General features: G+C 41.2%; 1 long non-coding RNA gene across 1 annotated transcript; it reads right to left on the bottom strand.

The window, feature by feature from the left end:
- Positions 1-1877: 1877 nt before the first annotated feature.
- Positions 1878-4673, bottom strand: LOC114851400 (uncharacterized). The gene is made up of 3 exons (XR_008694036.1): positions 4565-4673; positions 2628-2764; positions 1878-2389 (listed from the first exon to the last, which is right to left on the bottom strand). It is a non-coding gene; the product is annotated as an uncharacterized LOC114851400 (long non-coding RNA).
- Positions 4674-6403: the final 1730 nt, after the last annotated feature.

Here is a 6403-nt window from a genome sequence, read left to right as displayed (position 1 = left end):
TGCCATTTGTCACAATTCTTAATATTGAAATAAATCAAGGTGACAAGCTTATATTATCTGTCCACCAGCAAAAAGTATAAAGGAATTGTGTTTTTACAAACTCACGTCATGAGAGAGAGAGGGAGAAACAGAAAGAGAAAGAAAGAATCAACAGCAACAAGCAGTAAAAGAGCAAAGGATGGTTTGACCCACAGCTGCCCATCAAAGACACAAAGTGTGTGTGTGTGTGTGTGTGTGTGTGTGTGTGTGTGTGTGTGTGTGTGTGTGTGTGTGTGTGTGTGTGTGTGTGTGTGTGTGTGCATATAAAGACTCTAACCACAAGTAGCTCAGCGCTCTGCAAACAAGGAGTTCTGCTGGGAGCATAAGGAACTACAGTATGAGGTCTTAGAAGATAAGAAGGAGCTTTGCCAATAGGTGCTTGTTAGGTGAGTCGGTGTTTGTTTGACAAAACAAGAAGAGAAGGGAACCATCCCATGTTGGACGAAGTCTTTCTAGTCTCTAGTAAAATGACGTGTTGCTTAGTTTCCCTATCTCGTGACAACTAAGAGTGGAGCCTAGGACACGCCTCTCTGCATGTTCTCCACTCACTCTAAACCTAAACATAGTTATAACTCTTGAGAGCCTCGCTGCGAGCCTTTCTCACCCAGACTCTAAAACTCAGAAACCAGGATAGAGTGAAATGGAAGATAATTCACTGTGGTGAGCGGGAACACACATTTTTTTAAAAATAATTACAAATTAGTTTGTAATGTTGGTTTAATCAACAAACATGTATGTGGGGATTGAAAGGTGCACTGTCCTTGGGGTAAGTCTAGGAGTTTTATCTGAACTGAACTTATAGTGGTGGTGAACCAGCTACATAAACCAAAAGGCCATCACAGGTTCTACCTGTATGTCCTTTAACATTTTCTTGTATGTGTGACACCATTAAAGTATGTTAGGAAAACAGAAACTCAAACTAAAAGGTGAGTGAGAACCCCTAGAGAATAGACAAACCTAATGGAGATCAGGTTTGTTGATAATTAAAAGAGTAATAACAAGGAAGGTTGATCTGTCTCCACTAAACCTGGATGCTGAGAAAACAGAGGAAGCAGAGTGAGTATAGAATGATTGGTTAAGCTAAGGGATTTAAAGTAAATATTTTACGATTTTCAATAAGAGTTGACCAAAACTACCTCAGGTCATATTGAAGAATGAAGAGACAGTCACATTGCTCCGTAATTTTAATGCAGAGAAGTTATCATTTATTACACCTCAGCAGATGGTTTGCTCCAAAACTACAACTAGTGCTTCCTGGTTTCCTCTGTACCTGCCCCAGGATTGGTCAGACTGAGAGGGGCGGAGCCAGCCTGCTGGAACGAAACCGAACGGCCGCCAGTGCATACACCTACAGCACTGATATTTAATGGCCAGCCGACCTGCTCTGGACTATTTAGAAGACAGCGAGTTTTATAGTGTTAGAACAGTCTGATATTCAGGGTTACTTGTATGATCCAGAGTGCAGCCCAGACGAGTTACAGTACGCAGAGTGGACGAAGCTGTCACAGCCGAAAGGCGCCCGCAATAAGTTGGAAGCGAGGCAGTCGACAGCAGGGAGACCCTACCAGGGGACAGTTTACAGGAGCTGTAAAGCAACGTGTGAGCGTTTGTCTGTTAGATGCAGTTGAGCTTCTTTCAGCGCAGAGACATGATGCATTTCTGCTGGACGCCAGCTCTCTGCTGCAGGTGCCGGTAAACAAGGAAAAACAATGGAAGAACAATGGAAGACCTAGAAGTACCGGTCCAGCAGCCTGACTTTCTTAAACACTACCCGACTCTTATTGATAATCAGTGTACTTTTCCTTTAAAAGTTAAATGGAATAAATTCTCAGAAGCTCTAAGTTGATCATGCTGAGTTTATTGTGAGTTTGGCAGGATTAACACACTTCAGTGTTTGGTGATTGACAACAGGCTTCTAAATGTACATATAAGATTGTTTGTACATTTAACTAGCACATATAATTTACACTGTACCAAACAAGTGGACAGGTACACCAGCTTTACAATCAATTACAATTTTCTGCTTGATTGGTTTTTCACCTTTATAAACACATGCAGTAGCTGGGCTTATTTTGTCATGTTTACAGATAACAACTGTAAAAGTATTATAACTTGTTACTTTTCCATTCATAGTACAGAGGTTCTGGACAGTGGTGGAATCTGTCAGAATGAAGGTGTTTATTGCCTTGCATTTATTGTATTCTTTGATTTTTCTATTGTTCATCACTGTAGTACAATCTTTTGGGTCCAGGTTGTTGATGACATGCTTGTCATTAAAGGTCAGAGCATCACTGGGCTCAAAGGCAACAAGCAGCACAAACAGAATAGCAAATTGAATCTTCATCTTTAACTGAAAGAAGAAAAAAAAACAAGACCATTCATTTTTAATATGAGTTTAGAGCAGCAGTGGTGACTGAAATAGTTAGAAATAGTTTAATTCATAATGTTGTTTCTTTCCAAGTTCAAATACAAATGAGCCTTATAAATAACCAAATTAATAACGAACATCTTGACGTTGATCACATTTTACCAGTTTTCATATATCTAGACAGAAAATTTAGACCACTCTAAACTGTTTGTCCTCTTACCTTCTTTTACTGAGGATGTGAACAAGGTCTTTTAATGCACCAGCTTTGGTTCAGGTGACAGCGTTTTGTCTGGTTAGAGATGGTGAAGATGTCTTCAGTGAAGGAAAGTCTATGAAGCTGAAGCCTGGTCCCTGTAACTTCATTAAATAGTGTGGATGAGCCACACCTGATTATCTGTTTACCTTACATGACATTAAACATTTATTTAAAGCAAGGGTGGTAAAACCAGTTTAACATTTGATGAACAGACCAGACCAACATAAGAAAACATTTGCTGCTCCTCACTCCTCACCTAATCACCTGGTATTGCTACATTCATCAGTACAGTCTTGTACTCCTGATTGTCCACCACTACCATGTCGAATTGGTTGGCTATTACCAGCTTGTCAGTCTGTATCTGAAAGTCCCACAGGATCTTAGCTCTGTCATTCTTAACCACCTTCGGAGGTGTGTCCCATTTGGACTTTGGGACTTCCAGCCTGTACTCAGGACAGATGTTCCTGTATACTATGCCGGCCACTTGGTTATGGCGTTCCATGTATGCCCTGTCTGCTAGCATCTTGCATCCTGCTGTTATGTGCTGAATTGTTTCAGGGGCATTTTTGCATGGCCTGCACCTATTGATCTGGTTCTCAGAGCCTTCTCCTTATGCTGCTAGGATTAGTTGTTCTGTGCTGTCTTTCAGTCCAGCTTTGTCTAGCCACGTCTGGTATATTTTGATATCAGCCACTTCTTTTATCTGCCTGTGGTACATATCGTGCAGATTTGTCCTTTCATGAGGGTTCCTCCTCTACCTTCCCCTCCTCTGGTTTCTGCTGCCTGAGGTATTCACTGAACACATCATTTGTTGGGGCCACCTTCCTGATTTATAGTAAATCGTAGTTGTTTCATGCTGGATAGTGGATGACGCTCACTAATCCTCGGCTTCCTTCCTTAGTGTACAGTCTCAAGGTGCTGGATTTGGGGGGAAACCCTCCAGGGGTAGTAGGTATTGGTCAGCCCGACTTTGTTCTTCCCATTCAGCTGACTTCTCAGGATTTGCCTTACCCTTTTGGAGGTACTTGGTGGTTGCTGTTTTCCTTGTGGCCTCTTCGTGGTTACCATTTGCCTGTGGGATTTCAAGGTATTTCAAGGTATCGTGCCTTCTGGTAGTTTTATCCCCTGACCTTCCTCTCCTTGTTACCATCCGTCCACACTTATTCAGTTCCAATGACATTCCAATGTCTTGGCTATATATTCTGGTGGTATGTATTAGCGAGTCAATATGTTGTTCACTCTTGGCAAACAACTGTCATCTATGTATGTCATCTATGTAGAGAAGTTGGCTAATGGTTGCATTATTTCATAGTCAGTACCCGTAACCCAGTACCCGCACTTCATGTTGACTTGTTCATGTTGAAGTTTGCCGGGGAAGTTGGAAAACGACCCGCGCTGAAAGGGAGTGAATTAGGCTGAGTTTTTAGGGACGACAGAATGAGTTCACCGCTAACGCTAGCGCTAGCATCCTCGTGTCCGAGCAGCCTTCCTGTGTGCAGAAAGGAAGCAGACGGAGTTGTCGGCGTACATTCACCGCTCCCCCTGCGTGGAGGACGACAGGGCAGTGGAGTTCTGGGTGGTAAGACTGAATACAACTTATTCAGACTAACAAGAAGGAGATATTTTCAATGGGAATGAGCTCCAACGCGTGCCAACGCAGGCCTGAATGAGACTCTCAGTTCATAGTGAGATTAACTGTTGTGGTTAAAAATATTATTTGTATGTTTAACTGGGTACGCCCATTAAATGTTTAAATGTTTAAGGGGCCATAACACCTATTAGTTATTCCCTTTTCCACAATGAGCCGGGTGGCAAAAGGATTACATTTAGATTCTGAAAAGTAAAAAAGAAAAATAATAATTTTAGTACGCAATTCTAAACTGTTTAGAAATAACACGTACCGTGTTGCCCTTGTTGGTGAGTGGTTGGTTGCTGGTTCAGCTGTTGTGGTTGAGGCAGGAGTTGGTCAAAGTCTGAATCTTCAGCTTGGTTTCAGTGGGTTTATATATTGTGCAGTACGTTGCAAGTGTATGTTGCAAGAGTGGCCCTTGTAGGCAGGACTTCAGTGTCTTTACCACCCACTGGCTCAGTGACTCACTATCTAACCACAGCAGTGAATGTCTACAGTTAACCATTAAATTGGTTAATTGTGCTGTATAAAACATTTAGTTTTGCTGTACTCTCTGGAAATAAAACTAAGTACGTAAGATACCAGAATTTCATCGGACAACACATCAAAGAGAACATGAATTTTGACCTGTGTGTGATTTTATGAAAGAGGATTCAAAATAATCCTGACAAATGCAAAAAGCAAAACACTTTCATTATAAAAAAGAAAGTGTCTTTACCACCCACTGGCTCACTGATCTAACTATGTACACGGGAACAGTTACAGTAATCATTCAATTGGTTAATTGTACTGTATAAAACATTTAATTCACTGGACATAATCAGCTATTGTTTCGTATTGTGTTTTAAATAACAAGTACAACAAGTAACAAGTTTTTATTGCAGCATTATTCACCAGAGGGATGATATCAATTTCACAGCATCAAATGTGACCTTACTCAAGGGCACATTTGATGCAAAGGGTGGGGATCGGACTGGGGACCTGCATATTAAGGCTCTGCCCATTGAGCTAGCAAGCCACAGATGCTGTGAATCACAAAGAGGCCACTATTTAACCCTCCAAGGAGAGCTGCAGTCAACACCCATAGGGTCAGAGATCAGGCTGTTGATAGGTCAGATACCATCCAGGCAGCAGGGCCACCCATACCCCCACTGTACTACATCCACAGTAGCGCACAAAAACAGACAGTCCCATACCCATTACACTCACACAAACATCCACCAAACAATGTGTGAGCCTATCCACATACACACCATGCACATATTCTCACTTATTCCAACTCGCTCTGCAGCTATTCTACTCAACCTTGGACATACACACCCAGAATAGACCCGAGGGCCACCGTAGTGCAACCAGGGGCATCATAGGCAGAGTTCATTCCTTCATTAGCTTCAGCCTTAACTCAGGAGTTTGTTGACATCCTGAATGTTTCTGTCTCATGTCCTTTAATCCAAGAACACGATTCTGTAAAATTTGGTAACATAATGAAAGAAGTTGTGTAAAGCCTTATCAGATGCAGCAGGCGGCTGTGACTTCTGTCTTTTAGTTCTACACAAAGACCAACTTCTCTGTTCTAAGAACTACTTAACTAAAGGAAGTGTGAGATAAGTTATTCTGAGAAAAATTGTACAAATGTCATGATGCTTATGTACAAGTCTGAGTAATTTCTTGAACTCTTTCTGCGCAGGCTTATAAAAAACTAATAAAACACAAGTCCTCATATTCAAAGGTGACAGACCTGTTCATCTCATAGGCTAATGACTGTGTCCAAGTTTATGCTACTGACAAAACCCTTCATTTTTCTACTGTCATAAGTTTTTTTTGCATATCTGTATTTGCTTGTTTTGTGATTGTCGTTTGCTTTTATTTGATATTTGCTTTTGATCTTGTATTTTTATGGACATTGTTTTGGCACAGTGACACTTTAAGTAGTACGCATTATCAACCACATTTGTTATTAAAAAAGTACCTTAATTATCAAAACGTCACTCTGCTTCATACCCCTACAGTGCATGTCTAAGTGTGAACACACAGGAAGCCAAAACAAGAAGCTGGCGCTTCAGCCTAGTTTGTTTTACTCACTAAATATAGATACTGTTGTTTATTATAT

The sequence above is a fragment of the Betta splendens genome, chromosome 2 (genome assembly GCF_900634795.4).
Source record: "Betta splendens chromosome 2, fBetSpl5.4, whole genome shotgun sequence".
Taxonomy (NCBI): Eukaryota; Metazoa; Chordata; class Actinopteri; order Anabantiformes; family Osphronemidae; genus Betta; species Betta splendens.
The sequence above is the reverse complement of the archived record's forward strand: the minus strand, read 5'-3'. Positions and strand labels throughout refer to the sequence as shown.